Below are 14,688 nucleotides of genomic sequence, written 5' to 3'. Positions count from 1 at the left end.
TGTTTAGTTGTTCATTTCATTGGCATTCACACGATTGGCAAGTGAAATAATTCCAGAGGGTTAGTTGGCTTTGTTTAATGGTATTGCATTGATCTCTCACAACACGTAGTTTATGATCTCGTAAAAGTTTGGTATAGTTGTTCATTGCATTGTTAATTAGAGTTATATTTGAACCATACATATGTGGAATACACAAGGAGTGGAAAATGATGAATGCTCAATTGTAGAACTTGAAAGCATATAGAAATGTGATTTGCTAGATGATTGTATAGTTCATGATTCAGTCCTATGTTATATCTATAGTCCTAATTTGCTTGCATATGTTTTTATTTTTTTGTCTTTTTGTCCCTATTTGATTTCTTATGTATGTTCTCGTTGACAAGATTATCAAAAATATTGAGGATTTTTGGTAGATGATTGTACAGTCATGATTTTGTCCCATGTTATATGTATATTCCTAATTTGTTTGGATATTTTTTAAATTTTTTTTTTTTTTTTCCACAATTTGGTTTCCTATGTACGTGCTTCTTGACAAGATTGTCAATGGTATTGATAAAGGGTCTTTCTCTTGTATTTTTTTATTGCTCTTGATTTGCTAATATTGCAAGACCACACATGCTGATAAAAAATGAGCTATCTGATGATTGTTTACTGTGTTTGTAAACGATCAATATTTCTGATGCCACTCCTTGGTGTATTCCATTAAAAAAAAATCAGGTTTTAATTTTTCAAGCATGTTTAGTTCATATATGCAAGATTGACCATCTAACAGTACAAACAGTAATGGGAAGATTGAGCAGCGTGAGAGGGTTGCCGTCGAATGTGGGGCATAAGGGCATACATCGTGGATTTCTTAGTGTTTTCATATGTAACGGTGTGTCGTCGAATGTGGGGCATAAAGGCATACATCGTGGATTTCTCAATGTTTTCGTGTTTAACGGTGTGTTTTCACACCACCATCAAATCATGGATATTGTTCTATCAAGTTAGCAAGTTTTCATATTGTAGTAATTATGTCAAATTCATTATTAGAATTTCATGATGTTAAAATATGATTTATATGATTAATGATTTTCATGATCTTTTTTTAAAAATTGCATGTAAAATCTATGTTGCCAAAATTCCACATTTTTTAAGAGCATTTATTAACAAAGCATCATTTTTCTTGTTAAAGTTATCATCAAATGTTTAATGTATGTGAATGTAAAATGGTATATTTTTTCCTATATAATATTTCACGTAAAATTTTAGTTGCATATTTTGTTGAATAATTAACTAACTTAATAAATTTATTAAAAGGGAGAGATACATAGAGGGGCAGAGAGTGTGGGATAAGAAGGGGGGACGGAGGGACAGAGGGAGAGAGTGAGAAAGAGAGAGAGGAGCTTGTGTGTTCCTGCATCTGTAGAAAGGTGTCTGTTGATGTGTGTTTTATGACTCACCAAATAGTAGAATGAAATACTGAAATATCTTATCCTCTCTTGAATATATATCTGTCTATGACCTCATCAAGATCTTCAAATGTCTCCTCCCCAATTGAAAGTATTTTCCAAGTCGAAGATAGCTAGCAAAATTCTTTTGGTCTTTTCCTCCCTCCACAATATCCTTGTGTGCATAAACTCCATTGAAAATGTTTAGTGTTAGAATCAAGTGAGTAGGCCCTTTCAAGCTTGGACGGATAATACTCTCCCCTGGCTCTTTATCTATTAGGAACTTAATGGTTTCATTCTCTTGTTCACTTCGTGAAATGGAATCCTCTTCCGCAAAATATGGATCCTTAACCTCCTTATCCTTATCCTATTCACCTTGATAGTTATCATTCTTTAGTGAACTCTCTTTGCAAGTTAACTCAACTAGGTACTTCACTTTTGTCATAGTTTTCACCCAATAGGTAAGGATGCTACCTTCTGCAATTTTTTCTAAAGGATCTATATCTTGATCATCAGAAAGCTCCTCTTTCAATATTATTCATGTCAAGCTTGATTCCAGATCACAAATTATACGATGATTTTGGACTCTGCGGAGACAATTTTTTCCATTAACAGGGTCTCTTCATTTTCTCCAGTCAGTAGATAAAATTCCTCATCCTAGGATGGCTCTTTATATGGCGATCTCAAATCCTGAAATCCATGTTACAATTCACTCTTTATGTCAGCAAGGGTTTCCTGCTTTTTATTGGATGTCCATTGCTCCACACTTCTAGCATATTCATCAATATCAAGGGCATTTAACAGATCAGGATATTTTTTGACATGCTCAACAGTCATTTCTTGTGTTTCCTCATCCATATCATCTATATCATGTCCAGCTTCTTCACAATATATGTCCTTAGCCATTTTCTTAGCAAATTCATATGACTTTGGATGAATTCTAGTATCATCCAATGGATCCATAACATGGTTTTCGGATGCTGCTTGTCCATTCCCTCTAACCCTTAAAAAAACCAATAGCATTTATAAAGACAAGTCGCTTCATAGCCTCTACAGTTGGTTGCTGTAACTATTACCTGCTCAACAGCTTCATACTTTTCATCTGGAGTAAGGAAATGTTCCAGTGAATGAAGCTTCAATGATAATATTTCTTTGCCAAGACTATATAATGTTGCAACCACGGCCAATGGATTCTGAAGATACCGACCAAGAGCCACAACACACCTCACAATCTCTCTCTGTGTCGGCAACTAGTCTTAAGAGATGCGAGAATTCTCATATAGTGTAGGCAATAATTCATCTGCATAAACAACATTTATTATGTCCAATCCTTCTGCCAAATCACGTGGATGAACACAAACACAGGGAGGGATAGAGAGAGGACACAAACACACATATTTAGCGGCTAAGTCACAAGGTTCAAGTTTCAATTCGAGTTCGACAATTATGAAGTTCGGATGAACTTGACAATAAATTCAATTCGACGATAAATTTGTCTTACACAATTTTTCAAAAATATATAATATATATGATCACAATTTTCAACAATGGGACAAAAAATAACTTCGTACAAATGATTGCATGTGTGATTATTTTTTACTTTTATTTGCTAATAAATAGAATTAAAATAAAAAATAATAATCATTTTATTTATTATTGACTAACAAAATAAAACTGTGAATATTCAAGAATAAAAAATAATAATAATGTAGTCTAATTATAAATAAATTAAATCATAAATATTAATACTTTACTCATTCTAATCCTTGTCTTTCACTAATTAAATAAGATTAAAAAAATTTACATCAAATTCTAATTCCAATTACAAAATGAACAACCAAACGCAACAAAAAGATATTCCTAGTCATATTCTGTTCCAATTCCAATTTCTAAATTGGCAACCAAACGCAGAATATGGATTTGAAAATTCATCTTCTGTGTCAACCAAACGGTCCAACTATCTTCCTAAAATACATAACCAAGTTTTCGAAAACCTGGTTATCAGATAACCTGATTATGAGAAAAATTCATCTTCCCCAACCAAACGGGGCCTTATTGATGTGAGATTCCTTCTCATTGGAGCCACTTCTAAGCGTCGTATCTCAGATGAGCAGTGAAATTAAGATTGATGTAGACCGCAGGTGAGCTCGGACCTCGCCCATGTGCGGTATTTAAAGAAGAAAAAGAAATTTGCTCTGGTCTGTTTTCTTTAATGCGCGCTCATACCTAGCTCGGCAATGTGTGATCCAGCGTCAAGGTTCCACCTCCACGAGCATCCGCTGGGTTAAGGAAGCGAGGACATCTTCAATTTGCTTAGGCAGTTGAACCTTTCTCTCATGTTCTCTTCGAAGATGGGGAAAAAGGAGAGAAAAGACTCCGACTGGATTGTTGAGGTTGAAAAAAGTTTAGGGGAGGAAAGCAGATCAGATATATCGCACCGTGGTCTCATTCATACCGTTCCGAAATCTCTCTTCCATAAATCGACTGATAGGGTTTTCTATCACCCCCATGTAATCTCCTTCGGGCCTTACCATTTCCGAAAAAGAGATGTATTGAATGATGACATTGAATTGCTCAAGTCAGAAGTGGCAACGAAGATGCATCGTAAAATCATCATCGAAAATGGAAGCACTAGTGAAGGTTTAAAATCAGTAGTTGAGAAGTTTAAGGGAAAAGATAAACAGGACAGAATAAAGAAAAGCTATGCTAAAGAAATTAAACTGAGCAGTGAAGGAGTACTGGCGTGGATGATGGTGATGGATGCCTGTTTTGTTCTCGAAGTCCTCCACAGACTCGGATAAAATGCAGATCATAAAGCGAAAAGGAGTGAAGATGCAGAGAAGTCGACTTTCATGGATAGTATTCTTAGCAGGAACCGACATCATCCTCTGTTGACAGAAATTGTGAAAGACATGCTCAAGATGGAAAATCAAGTACGTTCTGGGCTTTGAAGAAAATCATCAATGATATTGAGAGATCAACTGATTATGTCTGGCTTGAGTCGGCACTTACAATGTTATCTCCCATCAAAATACCACCCGCGCGTGAGTGGGATCTGGAATACAACGAAGATACTCATATCTTGCAACTACTTCATGACTACATTGTTGACAGCCCGGTCGCCGATCCAAAGCGATCTTCCCGTTGGACTAAATTATTGAAGCTTCGGATGAAATGGCTATTTGCACTAATTTTCTTTCCAGTTTTTCTCATGTTGTTCATATTGGGGATTATATTAGTCATTTTGGACTACATTAAGAACTTCATCTTTGACATTTTGTACTCTATTATGAACTTTCTATCCCAGACACCAGATGAGACAGAAGGACATGTTCCATCTATAGGGGAGCTAAGAAGGGGACGAATGAAATTCAAGAAACTGGACGGTGGAATCAAACAAATTAAGTTTGACAAGAATAATTCCACATTGTATTTGCCCGAGTTCAAAGTAGATGACAGATCAGAAGTGATACTCAGAAACTTGATTGCCCTGGAAATATGCTCCCAAGCTTGGAAATGATGGAGAGATCGCTCAGCTTTGGAATTGGATGGTGACGCCCACAGAAATTCCCAGGTACGAATCTATAGATATTGCTGCTAAATCCATTAATGGTTACCATAAGAAGTGGCAGAAACGTCTGGCTTTTGTTAGACATCGTCTTCTATGGGGCGATTTTATTGGTGATTTTACTGGGCTGTTGTTAGAGTTTATCACGACTTATGGTTACAGGCCATGGTGGTTCTTCTCTGCTTTGATCGTACTTGTAATTTTAGTATTAACAGCTGTACAAGTACTCTGCCTTTTTAAATCTTGTCAGCACAATTAGACATCTACATTAGCCTGAGATCAAGAAGAAAATAGATCAATCTTGACTATTTAACATTTGTATATTAGCTGCGGGAATATAAAAATGGTAATAAGAATATTAATTTTCAAATACTTATTTTCGAATAGAAAATGAAGTTATACATTTCTATTCTTGTTTGGTTCCTCCAAAATTTTATGCGGATTTCACGAACTCAAAAATTTATGTTTAAGCCATTCGCATCTAGACATCTCCATCTTCTAATGCCATTAGACCAACAGTTCTAGTGTTTTAAATATTTTTATGCTTAAATTATTAACAGTAGAATCTAAAGGATTAATGATCTTTAACTTCTTGTTCTTAATATTCATCTCATTAACAGGTTAAGTGACATTTAAGCCATCTGCTAATGTTCTGTGAGATTATAGAATTTTGATATGCTTTTTATTTTAAAAAAATATATATAGTATAGTTTATTCTTGTAACTCTATTTTTTTGTTCTAAATTTCTTCTAATCATTTATTTTCTAGGTGATCTTATTTGAAAAGTTAATGAAGGTTAATATTATATAAGAAATTTGAGAGTGTAGATTTTTTCCTACATTTTACATATATCTTTTAAAACAATCTTTGAATGATCTAGGGAAAAAAATCAAAGTCTGTTGTTTCTCTAAGTTTGTAGATGACTTTTTTTTAATAATAAATTTGTCTATTGTAAATATTTTAAACATCTTTGAAATATTCTAAACTCATTATTAAGTTTATTGTGATTAGAGATATCATTTGAGATGGACATTAAAATCTAGATTTGCAAGAGTTATTAAAAAGTTTATTTGCTAGATTTTATTATAATATCAGTTTAAATGATATAAAATCCAAAGCTTAATTGATCAATTAACATCTTTACAGCTAATTTTTATTGTGAGAAACACCACTCTTTGTTGAGATAAAATGTTCTGGATATGCTAAAGATTCTGGGCATAGGTTTTGAGAAATTCAAGCTCTGTTGAGTAGGATCAAATGATGATATCTGATGTCAGTGGGCACTACAAAAATTTAGCCCCTATCAAAGTGGGGAAGAAAGGAATCGAAGATATAAGATATTGCAATTACTTGATGATTGTTGATAGGGTAGTCCCAACCTCCTCCACTCTCTACTTGGGATTAGTATAAGATGGCTATTTGCATTACTTTTCTATCCAGTTTTTGTCATGTTGTTCATAGTGGGGATCCTAATTGTCCTTAAACACCGGACATTCAACATTTGGTACTCTATTATTAACTGCCTATAGAAGAGTCAGGAAAACATTTCCTGTCTGTTGGGGAGTTATGAAGGGTAGGAATGGAATTAAATCATATCAACACAAATAGACAATATGTCTACACCGACATCACTGGGTGTTTCAAATAGTTCTATTAATTCGTAAAGAATTAGACTGTAAAGAATTAAATAATTTTTAACATGTTACATCTTATTCTCAAAAGTTGAATTTGATAGCAAGTTTATATCTTAATGTATATCTAAGTAATCCACTTTATGGTGTGCAAAGATTATTATATATTTCTTTTCATTTTTATAGCAAAGGTGTTTTATATATGAAAAGGTCAACCTGACTTTTCTAACCAACGGTTCCCAGCGTAAAAGGGGGTTCATCTCATTCATTTGTTTATTTTTTGATTTACGGATAGCCACATTCTCAACTTTTTCTGTTTTTAGTCACATTCACTCTTTATGCCATTGTCATCTTGGCATATCTATAACTGTAAATATATAATTTGAATGAATGAATTAAGCATTTTTATTCTACATTGGAAATTCTGTATATATATACTTGCATTTTTATATCCAATCCCGTGTCGTCTTCCAAACTCATAGTCACAGATCGCCTGAACATGGGCTCCGTAGAAAAGATAATCTGCGAGATTGCACCCAGATAACTTTAAATCTTCATCCCTTTCTGTCAATCGATAACTTTAGCATAGCCTAATAGCATACCATATGTTGATCTGGGCTACAAGTAACATTCGGTGGAACTTTAAAACAGGGCTAGACTATATGCAATGATCTTGTAGCAACTACTAACTTTCTTTCTTCAATTTGTAATACTGTAGCTTTAAAACTTAGACCATCTCTGATCAAAAAGTATTTTATTGACAGCTCTATGCTTCACTCTTGCTAATCGCAACCCCGAGCAAACACCATTGCCCCAATCTGCCACTCATGTCCTCAATCTTTCCTTGAAGCTCTCATACCATCCGATGATTTGAAAACAGGGGAGGAAAGAAAACTCAGAAAACAGAGCATGCACGAATTTATATTTTATATTTTTAAAGTTTTTTTTGATATTGCAACACCAATTACATTATCCAGGTTGTCTTGAATGGATTACATTATCCAGTTTTTATAGAAGTTGGCTTTATTCAAGCAGAAACACTAAGAGGGTGTTCTAATAAAAACTATTGTTAATAGTAGAAGCTTTTCTAATTTTTCTGCTTCAGCTCATGCTTCATCACAACAAATTTAGTTGTAGACACAGGTCAGTCTTTTTTAAAAGTTTAGATAGAGATATATTTTAGTAGAAGTTAAATTGTGATATTATTAGTAGAAGTTAAATTGTGAATGAAACATTTATTCATTGCATCTAAGAATTGTTTAAAATTATATTATATATAACTTAAGATTAGTAGTTATTATACATATATAAATATGAAATATATAATTACAATATTATACTAGAAATAAAATTATAATACACTTATAGAATGAATATAAAAATATAAAATCTAAAAACCAGAAGCATTTAACTTGATACGTTTGATATGTTTGTGACACATAATAAAATAAAATTATTTTATCATTATTTTAAATTTTGTTTGTCACTTATTATAAGATAATTAGTCGATATTCTTCAAAGTTCTTTTCATTATTTTCTCATTTCCACTTATATATACCCAACTCAAGTGGTTCTCAAACACATTTGGTTGGAAAAGTGTCATTAAGTGTGCTTTTTTGTATGTGCCATAAAATTGCTTTCTAGTGCATCCCAATGGTTATGAATCTTCAACATATTTCAACCAAAAGTTGTGTAATGCTCTATTAAGACCTTTCCGACATAAACAATATTATTTGTTATGTCTATTAATTGTCTAAATTCACTACACAAATATGTCAATAAATAAAACCAACTTTTGGATTAGTTGATCTTCCACACTTCTATGGTGTACCCATTGCACCTTTGGTGCAATTGCTAGTAATATTTTCTCTACCAAGCTTCCTTGCATGCTCAAAAGAGATATTGACAAAGACTTAAGATATGAGATCTATAAGGTTCTAAAAGTCAATTTTAATAAACCACATAATTGTTACATTTTATTTAAATGCAACACTATTTGAAGCACTATATTCGTATGAGAGATGGGACAGACATTCCTCCCAAGTCTATTAGGATTTCTTTAAAATTTTGATTTCCTTAGCATTAGTTGCGGTAATGTGTGTATAATATATGCATGGAATTAGAACGCTTCATGTCAAATGATGTGTATTTGGAGTCTAAACTAATAAAATTAAATTAAGAGTCTTCTATTTTTTACCATCTAATGCATTATGAGATTTGTTATGAGCTTGTATGAGACCTTATTTATGGTGAGAATCAATATGATGCAAATAATTTTATCAACAAAAATGCAAACATCTTGAGATGGGATATCATGGATTTCTATCACTGCTACCTACAAAAGGCACAATTTTCCTCATGAAGGATTAAAAAATGTTTCATCCAAGCCAATCAACTCACCTTTTCCAACATCCCCTAGTCAACTCCAAACTAGGAGATTTGAAATAGGGTATTCTATCCATCATATTAAAATTTGAAGAGTATTTAGTATTTTAGGTTAGATGTTATTTCTAATGGGTTGATAGATGTGTTTGTCAAATGCATAGTATTGAGAAAATATGTGTTTCAACCTTACAATATTCTCTAGATAATTCTACAAAGTAGTTTAGAAGTTTTCTAGATGTTGGTTCCTTGGAAAATGTAAATTTATTTTTAAAAAGGTGGGCTTTCCATAGCAAAATATAGGAGATTGTTTTTACAAGCTATATGACACATGGTGTGACAATTATGAGGATTAAAAATAGGGAATAAGACTTTGGATGTGAGACACTATTTTTAACTATATTCAAGCCTATCTTGGGAAATACAAGTCAAGGATGTGTAACATGTGTTGATGAGGTTATTGCACATGGTATTATAAAACCCCATGTGGTTTCTAGGTTGTGAGAAAAATATAAAAGGAGGACTTGGGGAGGAGTTTGAACATTTTTATTTCCAAGATCATGTGCTAGAAGAACACTTATGAAGTTTCTCCAAGTTTGTGTTAAGGTGATACTCTTGTAAGAACTTGCATTCGAAGTGTTTTGTAATCTCCATTGACTCAATAATACATTATGCACATCTTACATTGTAGGGTTGAGGTGATACTCTTGTAATAACTTATATTTGAAGTATTTTGCAATCTCCATAGACTCAATAATACATTTCTCACATCTTATAGTGTAGGGTTTTTCTCCCATTAGGGTTTCCCCACAATAATCATTGCACTTTGTGCTCATCATTGTTTCATTAATGATCTTGTCTGTGTCTTAAAATATTCATAATGCTTAACTTGAAAATTTCATAATCATCCTCTCAAGATTAGCATAGGAAGCAATTCCACATATCTATTTTTTACTTACAAGTGATATTAGAAACTGTCAAGTTTTTGTTCTATTTTTTCAGTTCAGGGTTTTTTGAGATAATTAAGGTTTGAGTGGGAGCTTATGCAAAGTATTTCATTTTCTATATTGTAGGATAGTAAAGAGGGGAGGATTGATGTGTAGAATTATTTTGGCATAAATAAAATGTGGAAGTTGAAGAAGGAATATTTGTTGATCGATCAAGATCTATGGGAAGCGAAGGATGAAAATGTCCCAAGACCCACAAAATCATACTTTAGTTGCGCTATATGACATAATAGAAAGAAACAATAAAGGTCTCATAAGATTGTATCTCACAAATTTACTTCTATTAAATGTCCATGAAAATTTTACTTCAAAGAAGATTTGGAAGAAGCTAATAGTGATATATGAAGAAAAATCATGTTTTTTAAATAAGATTTTATTGAGAAATAAATTGTATTCCTTGAGAATGGAAGAAGGTTGATGAATATTGGAGTATTTGAAAAGCCTTGATTATATTTTGGCAACTTAGTTCACCTTAGTACGGGTTCCAATGGATGGCAAAGAAAGCTGCCAAATATTTCTGTCTATTGCTAGACATGTGAGATAACCTTGTCATGGCCATAGAGAGTACTACAATTATCTTGAAGAAAAGGGATGGTGTCGATTCTCTACTTTCTAAGGATATGAGAAGGAAGGTCTCTCTAAATTCCAAAGATGTTTTGAATGATTGAGGAAGATTAGGAGAAAGGGCCAAGAAAAATAGGAAACATGTCCATTATAAGTTCAAGATGAAGGGGAGATCAAAATCCCTTTGTAAGTCTAAGGTGATTTGTTGGAATTGTGGAAAACCCAATAACTTTCAAAATGACTACAAAGAATAAAAGAAGAAAAGAAGCAAAGAAGAAGAAGAAGGAGAAGAAGAAGAAGAAAAAGAAAAGGAAGCAAGATTTTGATTGAAAGTTTGAGAAAGAAGTTGGAGATTCTTTTATTTGAACCATGGCTACTTGTGTAGGTGACAATGTTGTTGGCATATTAGTTAAGTTTGTTATTAGTGGCACACACTTATTCAGATTCTATACAATAATCGAGCTCATTAACCAGCTTACAGTATTTTCCATGTAAATTAGTAGCCACCAAGTACTATAGATGTTATTGAGTCTTTTGGATTATTTCTAGTGGTTACTGAGCATAATCAGTTAGTGTGAAGTCTAGCAGTTCAAATTGAGCATTTTAGTATACACCAAGTTTATCAGTGCTTACCAAGCAATCTAGTGTGTATCGAGCTCGTAGTTCATGTGATGCAAATCTAGTGTTAACCAAATGATTTAGTTTATACTGAGCTCCAGGTGATAGTGTTAACTGAGTCATGTCATGGTAAAAAAGTGATTCAGTGTTTTTCGAGTTGCACAATACTTACTGAGTCACCAATGCAGACCAAGTTCAAGAATACTTGGAAGTGATTAGTATGGACTGAGCTTCTACGTCTATCGAGTGTATGACAATGCTGAGCAATGCTAGTGGACACCGAGTATCAGAACCTAACTAAGTCAATCTTTAGAACCCGAGTATCTTCATGTGGGCCGACTTTGTAATATTTGTGTTAACTTGTGTGATGGCTAACTTTGTAATTATGTAAATTGGATTGGTATATATATGTAATGTATTGTATCACATCCAAGTGTAAAAGAAAGGTGCAATGTAATCAACTTCAATAAAAGAACAATAGAAAGAAGAGTGAATTGTAAAGGCCATATCAATATAAGGAGCAACAGTGACAAATCTATCACAGAAAGGTGATTAGTACAAAAAGGAATCTCATTTAGAAAACCAAGTTGCAAGTTAGAGATCTACTACTTCACCCTAATAGGTGAACTAGTCAAAATCTTTTAACAAGGTAGACTTAATAGTCTTTCATAAATCTCTTTACCAAGTGCATACTTCATTATGTGTTTGTAAATTCTCTCACAAGGTGGACCTAACAGTCCTTATTGCTCTTAACTGGGTAGATCATCAAAAGTGATTAATGTAAGCTTTAACAAGCTAACTTTATATTATAGTACTAAAGTTTGTGGGTACCATCCGCACCCCACTTATAATTTCTATTTGGAAGGTTTCTGGGTCACCAAATCTTTGTGTTCAAGTGTTATGGATGCTTTCATATTTTCAGTTTCTTATGCATTGAATTAGATCATAATTTATATGATGGATTAAATGATAATTGAATGGTTGGATTAAAGGTTAATTTTTTTGAAATTTTAGAAGTTATTGATTCACCCCTCCCCTCTCAGTAACTTAGCATAGTCTTGAATATTTTCAACAATTGGTATCAGAGATTTTTGGTTTTTAGGAGAGAGTTTAATAACTTGAGCAAAGATCAAGGATATGGAGATATTTAGACTAGACAAAGCTGTTGACAATGAAAAATTGGATCTAGAAATGGCCATTGCCCAACTCAAGAAAGCTAAGGAGAAACTTTCCCAATCTTTGAAAAGAAGAAAGGAACTTGCTAACCAAATGAATGACCATCTTTACATTGAAGAAAGAATTGAAGACTTTCACCCTTCAAAAAGCTCAGATGAAGCAAATAATGCAATCAAAGAACTCCTAGAGAAGAATGGTTCCTTGGAAGAACAAGTAAGAAAGCTAAAAAGAGAACAAGAAATTCAGTCAAAAAGATTATGTGAAGTCTTGGAACAAAGGAAAAAGATAAAAGAAGAGATAAATGGAAAGAATAATGAAATTCAAAATCAATCCCTTCAGCAAGTAGAACTTATTGATCAACTCTCCAATGCAAATGAGGAAATCATAAGCCTAAGATTTGAAAATGAAAGAATGAGGAATGATATAAATTCTGAAAGGTAAATCAATGAAGGAATGAAAAATGATCTGAGATCCAAAAGACAAATCAATTGAAGATTGAGGAATGACCTAAACTCTGAAAAGCAAAAGAATGAACAAATCTCAAGCTGACATGGATCAACTGAATGAGAAAAACCTCTATAGGCAAAAAAGAAAAGCAAGAATTGGATACAAAGAAGAAGATGAATCCTCTAAACAAGGTGCTTAGAAGAATCAAAGACCTACTTGCAATCACTGTGGTAAGATAGGTCATACATCAAATAAATACTCAAGTAATGAGAAACAAAAATTCAATGGAAAATGCTACAATTGCAATCAACATGGTCATAAGGCTAATGAATGCAAAGAGAAAACAAGATTTGAAGGCAACTGTCATAAATGTAAGAAACATGAACACAAGGCATCAAAATTCAAAACAAAGACATTGAATCATATAGAGCAAATTGTAAAAGAAATACTTGGTTGGGACTACAATATTTGGTGTAGATGTCATTATTGTGGAGAATTTGGACACATTGGTATTGATTATGTTAAAAATCATATGAGAAAAAGAGATACCACTAAAATATGTTTCATATGTACAAAACTTGGTCATCTTGCCAAGAATTGTATGAATACTGGCAAAATTGAAGATGAGAAGAAGGCAAAGGCTAATAACATCCGAGAGTAGATGAGACAACAATGGATTCCTATGTCTACCAAGGATACTAGTCCGAGCAATGATGGGCAAGTCACTCAAGAACTGGGTGACTCTACCATTTCCAATTAAGTTCTCAAAGAAGAACTGGAACTAGGCTATCAAAGACAATATCCAAAACAATTTCAATTTAAATGTGACAAAGATCCAAATTTGTATAGAAGATACAAAGGGATCACTGAGCAAGATCAGTATTAGTTATTAGTGAGTTAACTTATCTACCGAGTAAGGTTGGGTCATAGAGTCTACCGAGCAAGGTTGGGAGTAACAAAGGCACCTATGGTTACTGAGTCATGAAGACTTTGTCAAATGATCAATGACAAGTAGTGACAAACTGTCAAGCATTATGTTAGCACACCTACCTTCATTCCAAGCATTAATGGAATTTTTTTAACAAAAGGCATGGAATCAAATTCATTTCTCACCATGAATTTTCAAAGTGTTATTGTGAAGTGCTATTTCCTATGTGACCAAGCGACTTGAGTGAATTTCTTGCAAAATTTTATTAAGTAATTATCCTTTCTTGAATTGATTGTACAATTGATTTGAATGGGAGTTTTGGATAGGATGAGGAAAAAAAAGGCTTATGTTTCTATGGATGTGAGATGTGAGGGAATCCATTGAAGCTTGAGTGTGGGGGTGTTCCAAAGGGGAGCACCACCATGTAGTTGAGCACTTATTTTGATATAGGAATATTGGGTATGTTGGTGTGACTTTTTCTACAACAGAAGTTTTGTTAAATTATAGAAAAGTCAAAAATTTATTTTGAAACATAGGTTTTCTGAGTAATCCATCCATAAGAAAAAACTCATGAAAACCCTACGATCTATCTATTCATAAACTGTCGGGCGCGAAACTTTTAAATTTTCAAATGAGAAGAATATTTTGTCCATTTTATTTCCTGTTTCCCCAAGGTTCCCTTTTTCTCAATCGTTCTAACCGTCAGATCCAAGTAGATCTACCGCTGTCGTTACCTCGCTATGAAAAATTGCATGCTTTTTAAGCCATGCAAGGTAGCGAGTGCTGAGTATTCTACAAGGTGGGACCCCAAAGTGAAGATACAATGATCGGACATTGGTTTTTTGAATGATTTATTGTGCAGGTACACATTACAACTACCATCCAAAATAGGAAAGGGGACCCAGTAGAATATCTGAAAATAGAGCCGGAATGATGT

At 33.3% G+C, this 14,688-nt stretch overlaps 1 pseudogene; it reads left to right on the top strand.

Annotated features, from left to right (window-relative positions):
- The first annotated feature begins 3,781 nt into the window (after window positions 1-3,781).
- Window positions 3,782-5,257, top strand: LOC149549868 (putative UPF0481 protein At3g02645; annotated as a pseudogene).
- The last annotated feature ends 9,431 nt before the right edge of the window (window positions 5,258-14,688 follow it).

This window comes from Cupressus sempervirens, chromosome 7 (assembly GCF_028749045.1).
Source record: "Cupressus sempervirens isolate cs-2001-9-10 chromosome 7, ASM2874904v1, whole genome shotgun sequence".
NCBI lineage: Eukaryota > Viridiplantae > Streptophyta > Pinopsida > Cupressales > Cupressaceae > Cupressus > Cupressus sempervirens.
The sequence above is the reverse complement of the archived record's forward strand: the minus strand, read 5'-3'. Positions and strand labels throughout refer to the sequence as shown.